This window comes from Silurus aristotelis (genome assembly GCF_946808225.1).
Source record: "Silurus aristotelis genome assembly, chromosome: 14".
Classification (NCBI taxonomy): Eukaryota; Metazoa; Chordata; class Actinopteri; order Siluriformes; family Siluridae; genus Silurus; species Silurus aristotelis.
Window position 1 is genome coordinate 12,841,784 of NC_139587.1, and position 26,365 is coordinate 12,868,148.

Sequence of the window (26,365 nt, forward strand, 5' to 3'; positions counted from 1 at the left end):
CTCTTACTGGTCGAAGCAGCACCCGTGCACACAAAACAGGAAGTGGTTACAGCGCTCAGTTCTGCTCAAACAGCTGTTTTCAGCTTGTGCTAACTGGACTTTGTTTTCAAAAAAAAAAAAAAAAAAAAAAGTCTGAGATTTAAACAAAGAACGATGTGGAAAATATTTTTGGTGGTGGAGTAACAACAGAGACTTGGAGATCTGCATGGGGATGGAGAATCCTATTTTACATCTGTAAGTTACAATATATCTCCTTTTACAGTTTTAGATGATTTTATAGGTTTTATTCCCTGTGTGTGTGTGTGTGTGTGTGTGTGTGTGTGTGTGTGTGTGTGTGTGTGTGTGTGGATACCGGATAATAATTTGGAACTTGGATTGATTTTCTGTTGTGTTCGCTTGGCGCAGCCCATAAATAGGTTTAGCTAACCTACTTGGATATAACTTTTGTAATAGCTCAGAAAGCCTACAAGGCGGCGAACTTCTCCAACGTTTTGAGGTATTTTATCACGACGTACCCTCACAGCATCCAGATTTTTTGGATCCACTCTTACTCCAAACCCGCCGACACAAGGCGATCCAGGTACCAGACCTCCTGCTTAAACAACTCACACTTAGCTGGACGCAGCTTGACTCCATGCTGCTGGAGGACCCTGAGCACGACTCGCAATTTTTCTACATACTATCCAGCCCTTAGCAAGCAAGTCCTGTACATACTCCTTAACTTCTTTCAAGAGTGGCTTGGTTATAGAAGTGTAGGCCTTCTGCACAGGGCTATCATCCTTTAAACTCAGTGTCATCTGTAGTTTGGGGATATTTCCAATGTCATTTTCACTACGAGCAAACACAGCCGACTCTTAATAGAGAAGCTGTCTCACTACTGCTTGTTCACTTGATTTCAGGTGACTCAGGTCTACAGGGGGATGCCACTGTGTGTCACCGTCCTCTGACTGTGCTGGTTGGGATGAAACAGTTCCCTGTGGATTTGATGGCTCAAGTTGATCTGTCTGGATAATCTTGGCAATGGCTGCTATTTCCCCAAGAATGGTTCTTTTTGGAATGTCACCTCATGCTTAGTGTGGTTGCCAACTGGAATCCATATGTATGTCTGTCCTCTTTTGTGAACCTCAATCAGTCCTTCTCCAAGGTCAAGACATTGCTTGTGGTGGGGCCTCCTCACTTGGCTCAAAAATGGCTGTGGGGCCGGAAATGTTAAAGTTGGGAGGTTCCCTACATTTTACATTGGTGACCTGACCAGGCCGAATGGTGACACCTTGTAACCCTACCCTCACCCGAGCTGTGTCGGCATATGTTTTATCTGCACGAATGAAGCCAACTGACACTTTAACCAGGTCATCTTGGGTATTTCCAGTGTAACTCATCAGGGAATGTAAGGTAGTAAGAATGCCTGCCTTATCTTTGGGTCCTGTGATTAACTCTGAGATCACATTAAACCCCAACAGCGGCCTCTCCAACTGTAGCTGACTGACCAGAAAGGGGACTTGGATGAAGTAGCGAGTCCCATCATGTCCAGATAAGCTTACTGTAGCTTCGACCCACCCACTAAATGGAATTACTTCCCCATTGATAGCGAACACCTCCAGACCACCACTGGGTTCCACTATTTCAGATAAGGGGCGAACATTGTGTGTTGGTAGGTACTCTTTCCTCCAGTCTTGATCAATTATGCTTACCTGCGCTCTAGTGTCGAGAAGCATGTTTACATCTTTTCTCTTGAGCCTTCAGGTTGTCTTCTCCTTGGTTTCCTGGTGGTACTAACCATGTGATCCCACAAACCAGCATTAACTGTATAGTAACGGTGGGATGAACCTGCATTAGGGACTGCTGTCTCTGGTGTACTTTTTTGCCTGACATTAGGTACTGACCTTTTTTGTCTGTTTAGACAGCCAACCGCCCGGTGATTTTCCCCTCCACAAATGAAACAGTGGCTGCAAGTCTCCTCTTTTCCCTGTTTCATGCAGTTAGGACAACCCGGCCTTCTCCTCTTTTCAGGTGCTTTAGCCGTGCATTGACAATGCTGTTCTTTCTTCTTGGGCTGTTGCAGTGAATTGACAACAGTACAAAAGCACTTAATATGCACTGACATATGTTCTATCAACATCCATGCAGATTGACACATTAAACAGTCAGCTAACCTTTGGAATGGTGGAATAAACACAGGACAAAACCATGCTTGTGATTAGCTCTTGTCTTGTCCAGCAGACACCTTGCAACCACAGTGCCCTCTATTGGTCTGGTGGAACCACCACTCCCTTAATACATTTTAACATGCAAAAACCCATTTAAGTGTCTTTAATTGTGAAGAACCGACAATCGGGGCGTCACATATATATAGAAAAAAAAAGTCAGTTCAGGAATTCATAATCTATAACTTTCTATAACTTATCTTTTTGAGCAACATCAACTTTGAATAATGGACAGTAAAGCTCAAATTGTCTTCTTTTTAAATATATTTTAATTGTGTATTTAGCCCACTTTATCAGGAACTGTTAATATTTAAATTAGGTAGAGCATTTTCAGCTGTGAGTCACAAAATCAGTGGCAAAGGCTAACAGGTTAATGGGTTTGCTTCTGGATAGTTCCTGGCATAGTCTACCATGACCAATATATATTTGTGACTTACATTTGGCTTTGGGTAGTGGTCCCACCCGGTCCATACCTATACTTTCCAATAGTACCCTAATAATAGATAATGTGATTAGCAGTACAGTAAAACCCCGTTGTACAAGCATAATTCGTTCTTGAAAATTGCTCGTAGGTTCATTTGCTCGTACGTTCGAACTGATTTTCCCCATAAGAATGAATGTAAAAGTGATTTAATCCGTTCTGAGATCTCATTCGATCGCCTATTTCTGCACTTTAAAAGTATTTGTAGCCTATTTTAACAAACAAAAACACAGCAAATTAACGTAATGTGAACATAATTTAACACTTACCCATGTGGTAGTGGTTGATTGCGAGTGTGAGACGCGCACCATGCTCATAACCTCCTCGGTTTGCATGGTAATTCTATTTACTTTCGTTTTCACAGCACCATCAATGATTTTCTTGTAAGACATTTTTTAAGATTTCTAGTGAAATAAAAATATAAAACTAAAATAAGTTAATTTTTTGCTGCACTGAACAATGAGAGAGACCGAGTGATACGTCATCATCTAAGCCCCTGATGCGACCCTCCGCTGAAAACGGGGAACTGGCAGTGTGGGTTTGCTCATGCCTTCGAAATTTGCTCGTGAAACAGGGTAAAACTTTGCGAGCGAGGTCGCTCGTATCTCTGTTTGCTCGTACTATAGGTTGCTCATACAACGGGGTTTTACTGTACTGGGATGGGTTTGGTGGGCACTGTGTGCTGGCATTGTAGGCACTGCCAAATGTGTTTGTGAGTGAGGTGCATTAAGCGCTCCTTTGTAGAGCATGGGACCAGCAGTTTGCATGCCTGTCCCAGTCATTTGGTATGAAAGTATTGGAGATCCTTTCTAATAAAAAATATGAGGCCGGGTGAGTCTGGTTGCCTCGCTGGTTTTCACCTTTAATCTGCATCACCTGCCTGCAGCAGTGTTTAAACCCAAAAAGGTAACTTGGGATGACCCTCCTTCTGTTCCCAGCTGAAGTTACCTTCTCGGGTGAATTGGTGAAACATACCGGACACAGGGTTGGTGGCATTTACCTTCTGCTACTGTGTCATCAGGTTCTGTCTACCCCTACGAGCAAAGGCAGAGAGAGATCATTTATCAATACAACAATTAGTGGCCACTATGCACTCAAACATCAATGGTAGTTTTAGTTTTACTTGAGGTGTGAATTGTGGGCAGGCCTTACTCACTTATATTGAAGGCATTGTAGGTAACCCCCCTAAGGCCAGTAATGCTTACTGTTTATTTATCATCTCATATATTGTTCTTTTGCATTCTTAAAATTCATACATTGATCTCAAATTGGGAGATCAGTTATGTGTTTTAAACCTATCTCTGTAGTCACCTCTTACAGACACAGATGTTCCCATCCACAAAACAGAGATCACATTGCCTGTAACCTAATCTATCCTCCTCCTCTCAATCTCAAACAGTTGTGGTAGGTGGGCTCTGAAATTGCCAGTATGCCGTAAGGAAAGCTGACTTTATCACAGCCTTGGATTACCACTACATCTTCGACTTTCTGGCACTTACTGAGACCTGGATATCCGCACAGAACACTGCTACACCAGCTGCTTTGTCTTCTGCCTATGCTTTCTCTCACTCACCAAGAGAAACCTGTAGAGGTGGTGGTACAGGTTTATTGTTGTCACGGAGACGATGTTTCACACCCCTCCCTTTGTCTCATCTAACCATGTCTTCTTTTGAATTCCATGCAGTTTCAGTTACCTCTCCAATCAACCTCATCATCATTGTCATCTACCGCCCTGCTGGTCCCCTTGGAGACTTCCTAGAAGAGATGGACACACTTCTCAGTACTTTCCCTTCTCACAGCACCCCTCTGACAGTTCTTGGTGACTTTAACCTCCCATCTGAAAAACTTCAGTCATCTTGCCTCCTGACTTCACTAAAAACCTTCTCCTTGACATTTAACAGCTGCCCTCCAACACACAAGGGAGGAAATGTCCTGGGTTTTCACTGGTTTTCACCCACCCTACCCCAGCTACAGACATGACTGCCACTCCACTACAAATTTCTGATTACCAGGTTTCCTTTCCTATTCTACCAAAAAGAAAATGTATATGTCTCTTTTATTCATCCTAACCTTCACTCCATCTTTTACTCCTCTGTAACTTCCTTTACTCTTTCATCTCTTCCTGACACTGACTCCTTTTCCTCTCTACCCTTGGACTTTGCCACTGACTCCTTCCTCTAATCTATTTTCTCAACCATGGACCTTCTCTGCCCCTTAACTACAAAACCCAAGAAGACTTCTTGTCCCACACCCTGGCTGTTAGAAGTTTTGAGCAGCAATTGACGAGAACTCAGATCAGCAGAAATACAGTAGAAAAAAATCACAACTCGATGTAGACCTTGCATCTTACCAAATTTTCTTCGTATGTGACTTCTGCTAAAACTGCCTTCTACAAGGAAAAGTTAAAGGCTTCTGTACCAGATCCATGTAAGCTCCACAACATTTCTTCAGTACTTAACCCCCCCCCCCTGCCACACCTGCTCCATCCTCCCTGACTGCTAATGACTTTGCCTCCTTCTATGATGAAAAGATTAAGAAAATCTGCCAGACCTTCACTTCCTCCCCAACAATGACTACACAACACAGCCAGGCATCCGCTACTCCTTCGTTGTCAAGCTTCTCAATCTTAACAGAAGATGAGATACTGCAAGTCATCCAATCTTGCAATCCCACCACCTGCCCTCTGGATCCAATCCCTTCAACTATGCTTCAGACCATCTCACAAGATCTCCTGCCCTTCATCTCCACAATCATCAATGGGTCCTTAACATCTGGCTATGTGCCAAATACCTTCAAGCAAGCAAGGGTCAAACCTGCTCTGGATCCATCAACATTAACAACTACAGACCGGTATCACTTCTCTCCTTTCTTTCTAAATCTCTGGAACGCACTGGTTTTAACCACCTGCCTGTCTATCTTTCACAGAACATCCTCAATGATCCAAATCAGTCTGGGTTTATCTGTACTTATCTTCTTGGACCTTTCAGCAGCAGTTGACACAGTCAACCATAAGACTCTCTTGTCTACCCTCAAGTGCCTCGGTATCCGCAGAACAGCATAAGAATGGTTTGTTTCCTACCTGGAAGGTCTCTCATACCAGGTAACATGGAGGGGATCCATATCTGCCCAGTGCAGACTCACCACTGGTGTCCCACAAGGCTTGGTACTTGGTCCCCTCCTTTTCTCACTCTATACCCACTCCATTAGTAAAGTTATATCCTCACATGGGTTTTCTTACCACTGCTATGCAGATGACACTCAACTCATCTTTTCTTTCCCTCCCTCAAATACCACAGCTTTTGCTCAGATCTCGTCATGCTTGACAGACATATATTCATGGATGAGTGCTCATTAACTAAAACTCAACCCCAGCAAAACAGAACTGCTGGTCATCCCAGGTGATTCATCTCCAGGTCCAGATCTCTGAATAACTCTTTATGACTCTCTGCTCTCCCCTTTAGCCACTGCTCGTAACCTTGGGGTAACTATGAACAATTAACTATCCTTTTTCTCACATGTCGCTAATGTGGCTCGTTCCTGTCGATTTTTTTTCTCTACAACATCCGAAGGATTCAACCATTTCTGTCCACACAGGCTGCCCAGGTGCTTGTTCAGTCTCTTGCCATTTGAGACTGGACTACTGCAACTCTCTGCTGGCAGGTCTTTCTCTAAACACTTTTTATCCACTGCAAATGATCCAATATGCAGCTGCCTGACTTGTGTTCAATCTGCCAAAGTTCTCCCACACCACCCCACTGCTGCGTACCCTTCACTGGCTTCCAGTAGCTGCACGTATCAGATTCAAAACACTGATGCTTGCCCACAAGGCCAAAAATAGACCAGCACCATCTTACCCCAGAGACCTCATCACACCTGGCACTGCACCACGCTGTCTGAGATCCTCCAGCACTGCTCAACTGGTATCACCTTCTCTCAGAATGAGAGATAAGTATCTATCTTTAAGCGACAGTTGAAGACCTACCTCTTCCTGAAACACTTAATTTAGCATTTTCCAAGTTTGCTTTGTAGAATTCAAGAGTTATATTTATATAAAGTTTGTAATGTAGCATACCAGTGTAGATTTATTAATTGCAGGAGACTCAAAGCACTTTTATACATGCAGGGCAGAGATGGTGAGGAGATCCTGATGAGTCACTAGCCATCTCTTAATTTGCTGTCACGCCCACCTGCCATGTGCTTTTTGGTTTTACAAAACACTGGTGCTGAACTGGTGCAGTCTGTTTGTTCGTCTACAGTCGTATTCAGAGCCTGCTTCTTGTGGCAGTTGCGTGTCAATGTCCCATCATCACAATATATAAATATATATCCATCTAGACTTCTATGAATTGCTAATTTTCATGCAATTTGTCAAGTTCACCTTTATGTTGCACTACAGCAAAAATGTTTGCTGCATAATTATTATAATGTATACAGTTTAGACACATCTAGATTATTATTTCTACAAAGAACTTTAGTACTTTACTTTTGGACTATTGCCACTATTTTACTTGTTATACTATACACTTTACCCTATACAATTAAATAAAGAAATAAGTAAATACATTTTTACAGTAATATCCAAGTTTTAGTTCCTATATAAATAAGTGTACAGAGGTTTAAATTAAAAAATATATAGAATAAAAATTGTGATCATTTATTTAATGTTCAAATTAATAAATATTTACACTAGTCTAATCATATGCTCAATTAAAGTTGTAATTAAATTGATTTATGTTGTTTTTTTGAGTTGCTTCTCCACCACTGCTGCATATGTAATAATTTTTTAGAAGTGGTGTTGTACTTGAGACCAGTCTTTGCTATAAGAATGGTCTTGGCTAACAAAGCAGTGGTCTTGGTCTTGTCATAAAATGGACAAAATTTTCCTTGGTTTTGTCTTGTCTCTGCGGACAAACACTAAGAATATTTTTGACACCAATTAAAATATTTTGCTATTTTCACATTTCTGTATAAAATGTCAATGCCAATCTCTGCATACTGAGTTAAATATGGCACCTATTCGAGGCGGTATCAAAAAGTTAAGACATCAACAGATAGCACGCAAGGCTGCATTCACAATCACAGGGAAAACTAACCTTCATAAGTCAATGTACTAAAAGATCAACCTGTGTACTTTGCAGCTGCACAACTGGTGCTATTCTGACAATATGTGCACCCTGTCACCAAACTCTCCTTACATGTAAGTTTCTCAGCGGAAACAAAATGATCTTACTTCCACACCCACCTTACTTGCCAGATCTCTCCTCTTCCAAAAGACAAAGTTCCAGCTCAAAGCTTGCTGCTTTGACAACGTTATGAAGATCCAGTGCAAATAGCAAATTGACATGCTTAAAAAAAAAAGACTTACAGGACACATTCCAGAAGTGGCAGAAGGGGGGGTCCAGTGCTGTTTTGCTGTGCTTGAATGTGCTTGTGTCTGAATGTAGATAACAGAGGTGGGAGTAAGTCACTAAATGCAAGTCTCAAGTCAAGTCCAAGTCTTAACATTGCAAGTCAAAGTCAAGTCAAGTCATTCTGTTGTAAGGGTCAAGTCAAGTCAAGTCAAGTCATACTCTTTGCCAAGTCAAGTCAAGTCAAGTCAAGTCATACTCTTTGTCAAGTCAAATCAAAGTTGCAACTTAGTCATCAAGTTGTAAGAATTACAGACTGCCTCAATCCAGATTCCACCCCACGCTATATCAAATTCAGCTCATCCTCAAAACGGCTTAAAATGGATAAAAAGTAGTTATGTAGTTTGATGTAGAATTTCAGTTGTATCAATCTTAATCATAGACTTAATTGAATCAGTCTGGGAGAGGCAGCAAGCCATCAAGAACTATCTCTAACCAAAAGGTATCTGAGACCATGCATCCTGACCTGCTGGGGGGCCGGTGCCAGTAAAGGTGTGAATACCGGTGATTACCACCTGCTGACCTCTGCCCTGAGAGTGGTATCCCCCAGCCTTTTGTCCCCACATGCATGTCCTACATCTAATTTACATTTAAAGGATAACTCCGGTCTATACTTTAAAGGGAAGAACAATATAAAATATCTGGGCAGAGTTTGCTCTGGGTTCTATCTGACTTCGATGAACCCAAAGTGCTTTGTGTATTTTGTCACTGCTACGCTGTTATAAACTTCTTCATTACGATCTTTGTTGTCCTCATGATTTTTTCTTACATTGGCGAGCCACCCAGCGAGGGATTTCCGGAAAAAAAAAAAAAAAACTGGGAAAGGTAAGAAAACAGTTTCTTTCTTCTATGCTTTTATTTTATTTCAGGGAACCCTCTCGTTTAAAAAACCTAGAAAAGAAAGATTTTAAGGGCAAGAAAAATATTTAGTTTATTCAGTATAAGCAGGAGGAGTTCTTAAGCCTATTCTGTACATTTCTGTGTAAGATTCTAACGGAACTGAATCAGCCTGACATAATGTGGCGGCAGAGTTGTATTGGAATTGTATTGTTTCTAAAGTAACTGAAGCAAAGTGCTTAAGTTTCTAAGTTTCTAAAGTAATTGAAACTTTTTGTGAGAGTACTATTACAGTTTCTGACGTAAGTGAAACTGGTAATAGTGTAAAGAGCGCGACGCACAGCGGCTCTGTAAAGTTTAAATAGTGACCCGAAGTACTGTGGTGTGTCCGACGCACTGTGACACTGTTTTAAACTCATGTTTTAAGCCCGAAGTACTGTGGCTAAGTACACTGGTTCAGGTTATAACGTGGTACTGTGACAGCGTAATATTTTGAACAGTTAGTTTGAATTATTTCAGAGGTTTAATCGGTAAATAGACTCACGGCTATTTTTAGGCAACTAGATAACGTGTAGTTGGGAAAAAACGCGGTAATAACAGTTTTGTTCGACGGACTGTGACACTGTTTTAAACACATAGTGTGGTTTTGTCTTGTATTGTGACAGTGTTGCATTTATAACTGTTTGTGTTATATTGCTGACGTTTAACAACTATTGTTACGGTGAATAAATAGACTAAAGGTATCTTAAAGGGTCACTATTTAAACTTTACAGAGCCGCTGTGCGTCGCGCTCTTTACACTATTACCAGTTTCACTTACGTCAGAAACTGTAATAGTACTCTCACAAAAAGTTTCAATTACTTTAGAAACTTAGAAACTTAAGCACTTTGCTTCAGTAACGGGCTTCAGTAACATAACGGGTAGTTGTAACTTTGGAGTATTTTGGAAATGGAAGAGCTGATTATTAAGTACATCGCTAAACACGGCTCACAAGGGATGTTTGATGGAATAGAGAAGGTTGTTGATAAGCCTTATGAATGGGCTGTTTCTAAGTTTGAAACTTATCCTAAGATGCCTAGGAACAAACAAGGAAAAATTGCAAATGCCCTTCAGGGAGTTTTTGCCTCCTATAAGGTAACCAGGAGGAAGCTAGATGAGCTTGAGGCTAAAAATAAGCAGCTTCATTCTAGAGTCAGTATCGGAGACGTTTATACAAAAAATTACCAAGTCAGTGAAACAATATGGAAAGAAGAAAAGGACAGAATGCAGAAAGAGATCGCATTTCTGAAAACTAACAACAGTATGCTCAAATCATCTGTTGAATCCTTGTTTAATGATTTGGAGGAATCTAATGCTGCCTGTCAGTTTCTGATAAAGAATGGCAGAATTGAGGAAAATCCCAGTAAAAGGTTGGTAGATGTCAATAGTGAAAGCTCTGACTATACAGTTAGATTTCCAGTAGCACCAATTCATGTAACTACGACTGTAAGAGCTAATGAAGGAGGGGAGGAGCCAATGGTCTCGACTCTGGTCAGAGGGTTTAGCCCCAATGAACTAGAAACTGTGATTAAGAATATTGGGAAATTTGATCCTGTAAAACAGGATCCCTTAGATTTTCTGAAAAATCTGGAACGATATTCCGACATTTACAAATGTACGGATGGTGACACATGCATTTTGTTAACCCTTTGTTTGCCTGACACCTTGTCTGGAGCCTTAACTCAGAAAGTAAAGGACAGAAATGCAAATAAGTTTGAGAGGAAACAGGCACTGCTTGAAGTGTTAGGGCTGATGTCAGTTAACTGGGATAAAATAGCTGACATTCACATGCGAGAAGGGGAGCACCCAGTGGCATTTTCTGAGCGATTATTTAATGCCTTTAAAACTTTCAGTGGCAATCCTGATATTACTCAGAATGATGTCAGATTCAAATCTGCCTTGATTAAGAAATGTGATCCCCTCACCTACTCTGCTATAGCAATGCATGTGACACATTTATCTGAATACAATGACATTATTACTAAGATGATACAGTTTTACAGTAGTAATTCTAGTTCAAAGACGTCTCATCCTGTATCGGCACTAGGTGTTGAGAATCCAGATTTTAAGACCACGGAAGAATGTGAGCAATTGAAGTTGCATCATAAGCAAAGTAAATTTTGTTCCTTTTGCCACAAGATTGGCCACGTAGTCCACAAATGCTGGTCTTTAGGAAAGGGACGTCCACCACCCTATTTCCTTCGACGCAGAAATATGCATTCTGATAACCCAGATCAGGTAACTGTGCATCTAAAAGAAACTTTATGTGAACTCACAGCAGTATTCAATAAGGCTATGGGGTCTGTAGTAAAATGGTTAGCTGCCCCCTAAGAGTAAAAACTCTGTTTGCTAATGTTGCCTTGGTTAATGACTTACTGCATTTTATGCATTTCGGTCCCGACAAAGGTTTCTGTGATGTCCAAGTAGTATTTAGTTTAAAGTAACTTCGAAATTAAGCTTATATTGTTAAAATGACAGTCCTTGCAGTTGTTCTTATGGAAACATATGCTATAAGTTACACGTGTAGCGAACATAGATGTAGACTAATGCGAATTTAGCTGGTGTTGAACAGTTGTTAATGTGCTCAAGTGCATTTAGGCTAATATAGCTAAAGTTTTTACTGTTGTGTATTCATTTCGACTATTGCAGGCTTTGTGATGCTGTAGTTGTTAATGCACTGTAATACATTCACACCAGAGTAGTTAAAAATTGTCGCATAAGACTGGATTTGGGGTAGAATTGTAGCATTTAGGCCTATCAGAGCTGTAAATGTTAACCATAATCAGTAATCTTATGTTGGAGATTTAAACTACATTTGATAATGATCTAACTTAGTATTAGTTAGATCATCTCCTATAAGCCATGTTTTAAAGTGACTGCTGACAAGCTAAGATAAGAGGAAAGGTCTAAGTTTGTATGTCGATAGAAACCGCTGAGCTAATAGAACAATTGTTTAGTCATTAGATTATTCAATGTGTGTGTGTGTGTGTTAACTATGTTGAACCAATCTCTCAGGGTGGAATTGTATGGGTTATTTCTACCATAAGTAACACCAACAATGCCACAGTAAAGAATAGAGTTAACTGCTGAATTTTAACATGTAATGCTTCTCCCACAGCATTTAGAGGTGCTGCACCTTCAACTTAAGTGATGCTTTGGTAATGGGCTGTCATCGCATTCAATGTTTATTTATTGTTCATGTGCCCAGTGTTTTCAGAGGAAACTCCAGATACACTGAGAACTTTTATGTGTGAAAAGGGGAGGGGGGCAATTCTTTCTGTTTCCCTGAGTTTTTCAGAATCAACAAATAAAGATGGCTGAACGGATGGTAGCATTGTCCTTTCCAGTGACGAGAATAATGCAAGAATATGCAGAGCTACAACCAGCACTTCCTGCTGGTTCGGTGAAGACGAGACCATATCAACAGACATCATTTGAACCAGAAGAGCAATTAGTTTAATAAAAAATATCCCAAAATTGTATTTTTCCTATTCCGGTTTAATTTGGGATGTAACTTTTAAGATCACTGTATGTATGTATGTATGTATGTATGTATGTATGTTATATTCCTCATTATTGGCCAAATATTATGTTGTATGTGTTCCATGTTAAGATGTCAGATTTCAGACAGTTCTATGTTTACTATAGGACATTCCCATCGTTTATGAAAGACTTTACTGTTTGTGTATGTAATTTTACTATTTTTATGATATCGTATTATGTATGATATTCATTTTGTGTTAAGATGTCAGATTATTCATTGTTCATGGTAAAGATGCCTCTATTGGTTATGATGGTTCCTGAAGGCCTCTATTCCAAACCCAGTTTAAATTTTACATATAGCCAAATATTTTATAGAGATATGTCTAATACGTTTAATCAATTGGATGAAACAGGTGTGCCTAAATTGATGACCCAATGATGGATAAGATTTTACATATAACAAAAATTTTAGTAGAAACCTGCATTGTAAGCATGCCGAATGGGATGAAGCGATAACCGGTGTGCATGAGGTGAATGTTCCAATGACGGGTAAGATTCTCTGAGGGCCGAAGGAGTACAACCTTAGGCAGGGCTTCACCGCCACTGGGCACCTGCCTAAGACAGGAGGTGTAATCTGTGTAAAGGGAGTGGATGTGATGCTTCAGGGCCAAAAGCATCAAAGGGGGGACTGTAAGAATTACAGACTGCCTCAATCCAGATTCCACCCCACGCTATATCAAATTCAGCTCATCCTCAAAACGGCTTAAAATGGATAAAAAGTAGTTATGTAGTTTGATGTAGAATTTCAGTTGTATCAATCTTAATCATAGACTTAATTAAATCAGTCTGGGAGAGGCAGCAAGCCATCAAGAACTATCTCTAACTAAAAGGTATCTGAGACCATGCATCCTGACCTGCTGGGGGGCCGGTGCCAGTAAAGGTGTGAATACTGTTATAAACTTCTTCATTACGATCTTCGTTGTCCTCATCATTTTTTCTTACAAAGTCATACCAAGTCGCACACAGTTTGACACATTTTTTAACTCAGGGACTTTTATTACTTATTTAGACACAGAGGGCTGATGATAGGTTACAAAAATAAATAAATTAACTTGTGTGTAATAAAATATCGTTAAGAAGCACTTTAAATGCTCTAAAATAAAAATAAATTAAATGAACAAGTAAACAAGAATTAATAAAACTTTTCCCATCTTGTGCTAGCCCAGTTATTTTGCTGTGATGTCCCCTATGAAAGTGTAAACTAAACAAAAACATTCAACATTTCAATTTAATCCAATTAGGCCAACGTGAACACGCTTAAAAAAAAAAACTAAGAACATATATCTGGGAATTTCATATTATTGTAAGTTTTTTAGACAGTAGAATGTGCTGATGTTCCCTTCTCAGGAGGAGTCAGAACTACAGCTGTTAAACTGTATCATTTCTATCTATGAATACCCTGATGTATCTGTGTAAACATGGAGTGAACAGTCACATGCCCCCATCTCAACATATAGTAATAATAATACCTATAAGTGTAAAGTATACTCTGTCATCTTATCAGACACGGGTTGCATACTCAAAGTAGAATATCAATATCAGAAAAAAAAAAATATCTTACTGTACAAGAGAGGTAGTGTTTTTTTTTTTTTTGTTTTTTTTTATGCACTGCAGATATTACACACAGCCATTCTTTTCTTGGCCATGTATGCGTAATCTCTAAACCCCAAATTTTTTATCCTCAGGGCTGGGGCTGGTGTTGTTGTTGCGGTGTTCATGTTGTCTTGTCCGCGGAGGGATCTGCTGTTTTGGCAGGCGGCTGTCAGGAATCCGCCTGCCACACCTCCGTCAGAGACTGTCGCCAGAGAGCTCAGCTCAGCTCGAGGTTTCGCCAGAGAGCTCAGCCCAGCTCGAGGTTTCGCCAGGGAGCTCAGCCTCGCTCCAGGCTCCGTCAGAGAGCTCCTTTCCGCCTCGTAAATTACTACCGTGTTCGGTGCCCCACCAGGACCCGCCAGAGAGCTACGCCCAGTTCCAGGCACCGCCAGAGAGCTACGCCCAATTCCAGGCACCGCCAGAGAGCCACGCCCAGTTCCAGGCACCGCCGGAGAGCCACGCCCAGTTCCTGGCACCGCCAGGAAACCACGCCCAGTTCCTGGCACCGCCAGAGAGCTACGCCCAGTTCCAGGCTCCGCCAGGGAGCTCCTCTCTGTCCCTGCGCTACCCAGTGAGCTCCTCACTGTCCCTGAGCGACCCCGTGAGCTCCTCACTGTCCCTGAGCGACCCCGTGAGCTCCTCTCTGTCCCTGAGTGGGAATTTGGGACTCCGCCTCCGGCCTCCGCCGACGTCGTTGCCCAGCCACCAGTCTCCAGGGGGGGTCGTCTCTCTGCCTCCTGTCTCCGCTGAGGGCATCGCTCCGCCTCCGGTCTCTGCTGAGGGCGTCGTCCTGCTCCTGACCTGCGTGGTGGGCTCTGTTCGGCTTCTGGCCTCCGTGGGTGACGTCTCCCCGCTTCTAGTCAACGCCAGGGGTTGCACTCCGTTCCGGGCTGCCGCGTTGGGCTATGCTCCGGTCCTGGGTCCAGCTGGATCCGTGGTCCCCGTCCGGCTCTCCTCAGGGGTGGTCTCTACACATCGGGTCCTTCCCGGCTTTCCCCGGCTGCAGGGCGGTTCCAACCGGGTCCCTTCAGGCCCTGGACGATCTGGAAGGCCCTCCTCTGAGTGCCCCGGCCCTCCGGGCTTTAGGTGGGTTGGGGGCGTCCGGTGCCGCCCCTTTGGGGGGGGGGGGGGTGTCAGGAATCCGCCTGCCACACCTCCGTCAGAGACTGTCATTTCCGCTGCGTGCTCCCAAGCTCGCAGCGCAAATCATGCACAGCTGAAGCCCATCACGCAATCACTCCCGGCTTCCATATAAACCGCTCACTCACACACACTCGCTGTCCGTTATTGCATGTTCATGCCCGTCCGCGTGTGTGCCGGTGTGTTCGCGTCTGCTCAACCCCGCTACGTGCCGTTTGACTTGGACTCTGATTTTCTGGATTATCCCTGCTCACGCAGGTATTTGTGTTGGCACTGCCTGTTTGTGTTATTAAACACTGTTTTGCTTTCCCTTCGGCTTCTGCCTCCGTTCTCGCCTGACAGCGGCAAGCGGCTTCCGGATAGCGTCTAGCGGTTTACGCATGCGGAAGAGTAGCTTGGGTTCGCCGACTTATTGGAAAATATATAGTACTTTTTTAAAAACTATTAAAAAATCACAATAATTGAAAAAAAATATTTTCCACAAGTCATTTCAAGTAAATAGGCACAAGTCCGAGTCAAGTCTAAAGTCACAAGGAGCAAGTCTAAAGTCAAGTCGAGTCTTTTCAGAGATCTAGTCAAGTAAGTCTCAAGTCCAGAAAATTGTGACTCGAGTCTGACTCGAGTCAAGTCATATGACTTGAGTCTCCCACCTCTGGTAGATAAATAACATACTTTCATGTAAATAGAGCTATTTAAAAAATTTTTTTTAAACCATCTCATATATTTAAGTTGGAGTTAAATGGCATTAAATATAGCACCTTCTATATAGTGCCAATAGATTTTAAGTGACTATGTTTAAGAAAAATTCATTTCATCTTCAAGTATAATATAGCACATTAACCTGATATACATATCTGAATTTTGTCTCAGAGAGTAGTGTTAACTATTGTGATTGATGTGATTTTAGTTTGTAATGTATTTACCTGTTGCTATTTTAATCAAAGGAACCATGCTTTGATTTGCACATATTTACATGTATAATTATCCTTCATTTCATTTATCTCAAACATGCCCTTTAAACCCTTTGTAATTAAGCACCTTGTCAACCCATGCTTGTGATATTGCATATGGATTGGCAAAAGGTCTTTTCAGAATAGCCATGGCTTCCACATAGCCCTGGCTAGAGTTGGGGTTGTACAAGCAATGTGAGATAGCATCTCTATCTTGACCGACAGTGTACTGATGCAGTCGAGTGAGTTTCTCCTGATCTGGCACTGTTTTTTTATCAATCACAGAGGAGAACAATCTCATGAACTGCCAGTACTTTAAGGGTTCTCCATCGAACTTAATGATATCAACAGGTGGTAGGTGCATGGAATCAACATGTGACTGATATTGTTGCCTTGAAAGCTCTAGTAGTTGGCATAAAGAATTCTTATTCACTGTTGAGGGTGAAGGACGAAAGTTAAGGGATGGGTTACCTGAGATAGGAGTTGAAAAGTCTTTATTTATTGTTAACTTAGCCTTTTGAAGATGACGTTCTTCCTGTTGAGCAATAAGCATGAACAACTTTCTTTTCTTTCTGTCTTAGATTTTGTACCTCTTGAAGCTGAGAAAAAGAAAAAAAAAAAAAACAGTAAATGTCTACACAAACATTAAACCAGAAGTGTATAACATTAGCCTATGCTTAGCGCTATGGCGCTAATCGCAAGTAGCTTACATAACACATAAGAAACTATCAATTCACTTATAACAACATGTGAATTACTCAACACTCTGGGAATATAGTTTTAAATGATAGTTTCAAACTGGAATCTTTACAGAAGTTCAGTGAGGTTTTAAAATTAGAACATCATGCATTTCTCTCTGTGTTTTTTTTATTTTTTATCTGCCACCTTTTAAGCTAACACATGTGCCCCCAGAATCTATGTAAAGGGGCAGCACCCAACATCCTGGCCCGCAATGACCCAAACAGGTCATTCGAACAAAATAAGGGTGATGTCTCAATTAAGCTAATTCAACTGAGAAGACTGGCTTTCAGGAGGCAGATTTTGTCTGCAGGACGGTTGAACACTCCTGCCTGTGTTTTCACTTCCACAGTATGCACAAGTCCAGACTTGAGTAATCAGACCTAGCGGCCAGTGATTGCGCGGTGTGTTTTCATGCAGAAAAAGCACAAGATCTCCTATCCGAAGTTTTGGTTGTAACCATTTTTGCCGTTGTTGCAATGCAGGTAAATACTCCTTGAGCCATCTGCACCAGAAGGCATCTGCCAGATATTGCACCTGGCACCATCTGCGTCTGTAAAGGTGTTGTTTTACGAAGGCTCCTGGAAGTAGAAATGGACCCAAACGGAGTAGCAACAGATGATTTGGTGTGAGTGGTGGTAGAGGATCTGATGGTGTCAGTATCGAGAGTGTGCGCAACTTCCAAGTGAATGGCTTTCGTAGTAAGACATGTAAACAAACATCCGTACCTCTTGAGCTCACTGCGTGCCTTCTTAACCAAAAATGGCCCGAGGTAGTCTATGCCAACACGAGTGAATGGAGGCTCACCTGGTGTCACTCTAGATTCAGGTAAGTCTGCCATTTGCTGGATTTGTGGCTTAGCTCTTAACTTGCGACACTGTAGACATGACTTGAGAGTTCAGTTAATGACAGCACGTCCCTTTAGTATCCAGAACTTTGACGAATTTCCGCAAGTACTCGCTCTGGACCTGCATGACCCAAGCGAAGATGGAAGTGACTGATTATCAGCTGAGTGACGTGATGATTGTTAGGCAGGATCACTGGATGTTTAGCATCAAAGGGAATTGGGACATTTGTTAGTCTGCCTCCCACACGAAGGAGTTGGTTGTTTTCATCCTCATAGGGTTTAAGCTTGAGAAGTAAACTGGTTTTGGCTTTAGAAGATCCAAAAGATGCAGTTTGTATGTGGTTAAGAATGGCTAGCTCCGCTTGTTGGAGCTCACAAACAGTGATGGGGTCAGAAAGATGCACATTTGCTTTCTTGTGTAACAAAGCCTTGACACGCAACAGGATAGCAGTAGCCCTTTTCAATCGATGCCAACTGGAGTATTGCTCCAGTAGTCTGTCCACAGCATTTTTAATTACTTGGTTTGGTTTTATACTAGCTGCATAGACTTCTTTAGCCCGTTTGATCTCTGCGTCTTCTGGCAAATCATTTATGATTGGTTGAGCAGGCCAATGTTCCTTCTCAAGTTTTAGAAAGTGTGGACCAGATACCCATCTTTCACTTGACAGAATCTCTCCCATATTCATTCCTCGAGAGACATCATCTGCAGGATTAGAAGCGGAGTCAATGTGTCTTCATTGACATGGTTCTGAACGCTCATGTATTTTTGCAATACGGTTGGCAATGAATGTCTTGAAACAACAATGCTTGTTGTTGATGTATTGAAGTACGATAGTACTGTCTGTCTAACAGAAAGTCTTTTTAAATGGAATTTCCAAGTGGCGCTTAATATGCTGATCCAGCTCTGTAGCAACTACCGCTGCTAGTAGCTCCAGTCGTGGTATACTAACTGGCTTGATTGGTGCAAGTCTGGCCTTTGACATCACCAGCCTGCAAGTGTCACCAATCATTATGTATGAAACAGCACCGTAAGCCAGTTCTGAAGCATCGGAAAAGTGATGGAGCTGGGTAACTAACAAGCAACTGGTGGATGCTGGTCTAAGACATCTTGGAATTGTCAGTGCTGACAACAGAGTCAAATCGTTTAACCATCTGCGCTACTGTACAGCTATGTCCAGAGGTAACTCGTCATCCCAGTCGATTTTCATGCGGCACAACTCTTGAAAGATTGCTTTTGCTTTGAGCACAAAAGGGCTTGCAAATCCTAAAGGAGCATAGATGGAACTGGTAGTGCTTAATACTCCTCTCTTTGTTGCAGGTTTGTCCACTGCCTTGACGTCGAATGTGAAGCAATCTCTTTTCACATCCCAAAGGACGCACAGTGTTCGTTCAAATGGCAAATCCTCTTGGTCAAGGTTTACCTCATGCAATGATTTTGCCCAGTCCTCAGCTGGTATTGCTTTCATCACTTCCTTAGAATTGCTTAACCACTTGGTTAATCTAAAGCCTCCACAGGTAAGCAGTTCCCGGAGTTCGGAAACAAGTTTGATAGCAACCTCCTCTGTTGTTACTGACTTGAGACAATCGTCGACGTAGAAATTTCGCCTCACTGTTTCTACAGTGACATCAGAGAATTTTCCACGGTTGTCTTCAGCAACACGCTGCAAGGCAAAATTGGCAGCACTAGGACTCCAGACACCTCCAAAAGGGTGAGCGGTCATACGATAATGCTTAGGTGGTTTGTCTGGATCATTATCTTCCCACCACAGGAAGCGAAGCACATCTCTTTCACCAGATGGCACTCGGACTTGATAAAACATGCTCTCAATGTCCGCATTCAGAGCAACAGGTTCTTGCCTAAATTTGAGAAGAACTCATAGTAGCTTATTGGTAAGGTCTGGTCCTTGGTGAACATAATCATTCAACTAAGTACCTTGGTACCGTGCTGCACAATCGTAGACAATACGAACCTTCTCTGGCTTTCGTGGATGTAGCACTGGATGATGTGGCAGGTACCACACGCAACCATCTTTTCTGTTTATGTCAATGACCTCTTCTGCGTATCCTTTCAGCAAAGAGTCTTTGATACCTTCCATATACTTCTGATGCAAAGTTGAGTCTTTCTTTAGCCTCTTTCCTAAAAGGTCTAATCGATGTTTGGCCATTGTGTAGTTATTAGGCAGTCGTGGTGGATGTTCTTTAAAAGGGATTGGAAGTGTATAGTGACCATCTTCTTTGACTGATTTCTTGTTCCATAGATCCACAACTTGCTCGTCGACTACTGATAACGAGTCATTGTTCACATGCACTGGATCATCCAGTTTCCAAAATCTTTCAACAGCTTGTTGTAGAGAATGGTCAGATTGAATGAAATTGGCAGAGATAGATGTTGAACCGTCAGCTACTGGTCCATGTCCACCCCAGGCCAGTCAGAATTGAGTAAGGCTCACCTGACCCCCCCACACCGTGTCTCACGAGGAGCAAGTATGACTGGTTGGTCTAGACCTATCAGCAGGTGAACTTCATCAGCTAAATCAACATCAGGTAAACTAATTTCATCTGCAATTTCCCTCAGATGTGGCCACTGCATCACCTCGTGCTGTGTGACTAGTTTGTCTAGACTTATGTTCAGGTGATCCCGACAGAGCACTCCCTTCATGAGGTAAGAGTTCCTTTGTTGAGCATCTTCAATTTGTAGATCCACTGCTAGCGTGACTACATTGAGATTTTTGGTATCCATGGTGTTTAGTTTAATGTTTATTTTGCGTGACTCTAGCTTAAGAGCATGAACTAGCTTCTTAGAAGCAAAGGTCCCATTGGAGCCACTGTCAAGCAAAGCAAAGACATTCATAGAGAATCGGTTGTGTCTGTCGGAAACCACTACTGGCAAGATGGGAAGTGCAATCTTCCTTTGACTGGCTTCAATGCACTTTCTGGTGGCATGTGCTTGAATGGCTTGTGGGCAGCAGCTGGCTCATCTTCAGTAGCTTGATTGGTAGATTGGCTTTTGTCATTGTTAGAAGCTTTGATAGCAGAATGCAGCCAACTGTTGTGGTTTTTTCCACATCCAGGCACCTTGCATACCCAGCTGCAAGTACAGACTGTGCTGCGATGGCATTTCATAAAACAGTTCAGACAGAGTTGCTTTTGTTGAACAAACGCTCTTGAACAGACAGAGCTCTAAAAGCTTGACATTGGTTCAGAAAGTGTCCATCAGTGCACTTTGGAACCAATGTTGATGTTGTCTTAAGTGTGGACACTGTTGAAAATGTCTGCTTTTTCTTATTGAAACTTGGCTTAGTACTCGATTTAAAACTTGCTAGAGAATTTTTACTAGCAGGACTAAGAAGATTCCCAAAGATAGGATCTGCTCTCTTAGCAGCTTCTGATTCAACAAGACTGACTATGTCATCCAGCTTTGGCAAACGGCCAGACTTGATGATCTTATAGTTGATTGTGAGCCATCTTTTCTTTAATTCTTCAGGTAGCTTTTCTACAATTTGCAGCAAAGTGCCTCCACCATTCAGCTCTTCCTCACACTTCATTGCCTTCAAAGTGTCTCTGCAGCTGCACAGAATGTCAGCGAAGCTTTGCAACTGCTTGTTGTCTTTAATGTCTTTGTAATTAAGCACCTTGTCAACCCATGCTTGTGATATTGCATATGGATTGCCAAAACATCTTTTCAGAATAGCCATGGCTTCCACATAGCCCTGGCTAGAGTTGGGGTTGTACAAGCAATGTGAGATAGCATCTCTAGCTTGACCGACAGTGTTCTGATGCAGTCGAGTGAGTTTCTCTTGATCTGGCACTGTCTCTTTATCAATCACAGAGGAGAACAATCTCATGAACTGCCAGTACTTTAAGGGTTCTCCATCGAACTTAATAATATCAACAGGTGGTAGGTGCATGGAATCAACATGTGACTGATATTGTTGCTTTGAAAGCTCTAGTAGTTGGCATAAAGAATTATTATTCACTGTTGAGGGTGAAGGACGAAAGTTAAGGTATGGGTTACCTGAGATAGGAGTTGAAAAGTCTTTATTTATTGTTAACTTAGCCATGGAAGATGACATTCTTCCTGTTGAGCAATAAGCATGGAAAACTTTCTTTTCTTTCTGTCTTAGATTTTGTACCTCTTGAAGCTGGGTAGATAGCTGTTCCACAGAAGACATCGGAGGGTTAACAGTTTCATCAAGCACTTGCTCTTCCTCTTGGAAATTAAGTGCATCTGACGATTCTATGATTGGATCCTCCATTGATGGCTTTAAGTCATCAAGCCAGATCAAGACTGTGTGCTGCAAGTCCTGAACATCACGCAGGACCGATGTTAAATAGCCCTTAGAAGTATCAAGGTCATCATCATCATCATCTAATGTTTTTTGGTATGTGTCAAGAATCTCATTAAACCGTATTACAGCCTCATCCAAAGCAACAAATTTTATCTCCACTTCGTTGGGTTGATTAGAGTTCATAGCGGTTGTAATCTGTGTCATCAAGCGTGTCACAGCAGCCTTTGCAACTCCACGTTGACGCTTGAGACCCATTTATTGTTGTTCAGGTGTGGTAATTATTTGTGAATCCTTCTCCATGTTGTAATTTATCTTCTTAATTCCTTGTGTTTGACTTTAATGTTACCCATTAAATGATAACATTAACTTTTATGATTTTGTCTTTTATTCCACTCGAACTCACAATATTCACATATGGCCGTTGTCGTTGTTGTAGTTTAATTTTAGTTGAGTACTTTGTGCACATTCATGTTTATAGGCGCGTGTGTGTGTGTGTGTGTGTGTGTGTGGTCAAACTGTAAAACCAAATAGATTCACAAATTACAATCCAGTATTGTTTACATCACCAATTAAATTTCTATAAACATTCAAACATCAGCTTTAGATATTAAGCATTAAATTATATGCTTATAAATCAAGATATAATAATCCCTATAATGCTAATATCCCAAATTATCATGAACAATTACGTATATGCATAAAGCATTATCAGGTTTCTAGAACAGTCTCTGTGTATAAACACATAGTAAACTTTCTTTACAAACTATAAGCAACATATATTGCATGAATATTTCAACAAGCAATATAAAAAAGAAAACAGTAAATGTCTTCACAAACATTAAACCAGAAGTGTATAACATTAGCCGTTTAGGCGCTATGGCGCTAATCGCAAGTAGCTTACATAACATATAAGAAACTATCAATTCACTTATAACTACATGTGAATTAATCAACACTGGGAATATAGTTTTAAACTGGAATCTTTACAGAGCAGTGTTGGAGGATCTCGGACAGTGTGGTGCAGTGCAAGATGTGATGAGGTCACTGAGGTAAGATGGCGCTAGTCCATTTTTTGGCCTTGTAGGCAAGCATCAGTGTTTTGAATCTGATACGTGCAGCGACTGGAAGTCAGTGAAGGGAGCGCAGCAGTGGGGTTGTGTGGGAGAACTTGGGCTGATTGAACACAAGCCATGCAGCTGCAATTACAATAGTAATTCAAAGTGCTTTACGTAAATAAAGTAAAACTATAATGAAAAAAAATAATCACAACAATAAAAACAAGGAATTGAAAAAATGTTTACCATTTTATTTACAAATTAATTAAGACACTTAAGAACAGACTAGAATTTGATTATACAAAAAAATACAGTGGGGACGTAGCACAGTGCTCATTTAGTAAATGCACAGATAAACAACATGCTAATTGTGTGTTAATGTTAACATTATGCCAAGTCGTCCCAAATAAAACACTGAATGGAAAACAGCTTTGGTGTGTTAGTGTCAGTGCACTATGCTACAAGCTATTGTAAACAAGCTAACGTTCACTAGATAAGTCATTTTAATCGCTAATATAGCAGATTCATGGAAAATTACATCGGTAATCAGCATTTTTGCCGCAACTAATTTAAGAATGAGTCTGCATTTACTACATTAAAGAGAATCGCTTTATTTAAAGTGAATAAAATACCCTAGTTAATGGAGTTGAACATTAATTGACCCGCAGACACACACCTGACTCGTGTGTGAGTAGAGTAGGTGAGATGAACTGCGAACGCAGGCAGCGGGTCAAACCACTGTGGGGAAGGAGAGGGGGGACTCAACTGTTTCTATAAATGCAATTTTTGCATATTTTTTTACTTACACAATTATTTTAGGTATACATACATATATGTTACATATAATAGAGAATACATATAATGGAGAGTGCTATTTGGGGAAATTTGGGGGAAACGACGACGACGACGACAACCCTCGGATGGGGGGACATGCGCCCCCCCCGGGATTTACGCCCATGCGTTCAGGGGAAGACCTGCCAGCAGAGAGTTGCAGTAGTCCAGTCCTTGAAATGACAAGAGACTGAACAAGCACCTGGGCAGCCTGTGTGGACAGAAATGGTTGAATCCTGCATATGTTGTATAGAAGAAATCAACAAGAACGACATGTGGGAAGAAGGACAGTTCATTGTCCATATTTACCCCAAAATTACGAGCAGTGGCTGAAGGAGAGAGCAGAGAGTCATGAAGTGTTATTTGGAGATCTTGACCTGGAGATGAATCAGTTTCTATATGAATTCTATATGAATAATTGTACATAGGTTTAAATAAAACAAAAATATAAAATTAAACTTGTAATAAAACCAAATATGTGATAATTTAATTAATTAACACAATGTAGTTTGTGTTATTATTATTGTACATTTATACTTGTGATGTGTGATGTACCAGTAAATAATACATCTATAATATATAAATAAAAATTTTGCACAGTACTGTATATTCTTATGGTTGCTTACTCAACTGCTTCTGCACATTTTCACTCCCCATAGCAGACGTAAAAATTTTTTGTTATACATATATTTACATATTTAAAGTTTGCATAAGAAATGTTAAATTTAAACTCCTTGTTTTGAACTGTAAGCCTGCGAAGTTGTATGTCAATGGTGGAACAGAATTCACCACCGGCTTGCTCATCAGGGACAAACAAACTTATAAAGAACATCTTATTAATTTTCATCACCACATTATCTGTGTAAAGCTGCTTTGAGACAATGTTCATTGTTAAAAGTGCTATACAAATACAAATGTATTGAATTGAATTGAGTTTGTACCCTTGCAGCATAATTAACAGTGTTGAGTAGGTGGTGCAGTGGGTGTTTTGGTCATGACACATCCTGCTGACAAGCTCTGCATGTGGTATTAAGCAAACTGCAGTAGAAGAAAAAGTAACCAGTGTCAAAGACCAATAGAAAAAAGAGTGATCATTTAGAAAAATAATTACAATCTGACTGTATATGTTTAATCAAACCAGTCACTAATAATAATAATAAAAACAAAAAATTACCTCAGTTAGCCAATAACCTAGTGGTGGGCTGTCAGGGCCAACAAGGCCTTCTCTGTTAGCCTAAATTCTATCAGACTCCCTGACTTATGTTTGAATAGTTTTGACCATGGATCATCATCTTCTTTTGACTGCTCCCATTACCCAGCCAACATTTTCATGTGGGCCCCATGCGGGTTTTTGATGGGCTGTCACTTGGGCCCTGCATGGGCAAACCAAATAGGGCCCAGAGAAATTTGTCCATCGGCTCCACATGGGCCCCATGTGTGTTAACCCAGAGGGGCCACTGATGGGTCCATGGTGGGCTCTAAGTGGGACCCATATAGGTGTTCTTTATATGGGCTCACTTGGGTCCCAAATAGGTGTTAAAAATGGGGCCAAAGTGGGCTACAAAAAGCACCCTTATGGGGCCCACATGACTCAATCATGGGTCAACCCACAAATGGCCCCTTTATGGGGTTGTTGTGGGACCACAGTGGGTGAGATTTGGGTCCCATTTATTAATTTAATCATTGATTTCTGTGGGTGAACTTAATGTGCTACTATGGAAAATCCACTGTCAAACCATTTCAAACCTCAGTTACAATGTAAAACTGTGCCTGACCAAACAAAGAACTAATATTAGTTGATGTTATGTGCTGCTCTATGTTTAAAATTACATGGTTGAGTATTTGAACTGTGAAAAATAAATGACTTCAACTCAGAATGTGTAAATCACATTTACATCAAATTAATTCAAGTAAACTAGAAACAGGAATAACAGAATTACCGATTAAAATAGTTCACTTGTGGGTCTATGCAGATTCCTCAGCTGCACACCTACAAAACACTGAAGAAAGGGAAGACAGAAAAGGCAATTTAGTAAATTAAAAAATACTACCATTCACAGCAGCATCTAAAAAAACTTCAAAACTAGAATCTCATCAGTGAATTGTTCCCACCTCTGCCTCACACAGTAATAAATTATGCCGGGGGCCCAGTCATGGAATCCAAAACTTATGACTGTAACAATTAAAATATCAACCTTGCGTCTGAACATGACTCTTAAACAAATATTTGCCTATTGTCAAAAGCCAGTGATTAGAACAATGATTCTGATCAGCTTAAAAGATGTAATTCACACCTAGGATCACGGTGGCCCAGAAAGTTCAACGCACTGCAAGTGAAGAAAACATATACAAATAGAAAAAATACCAACAAATTAAGAAAACATCTTCATCAGTTAAACATGTGCTGCAA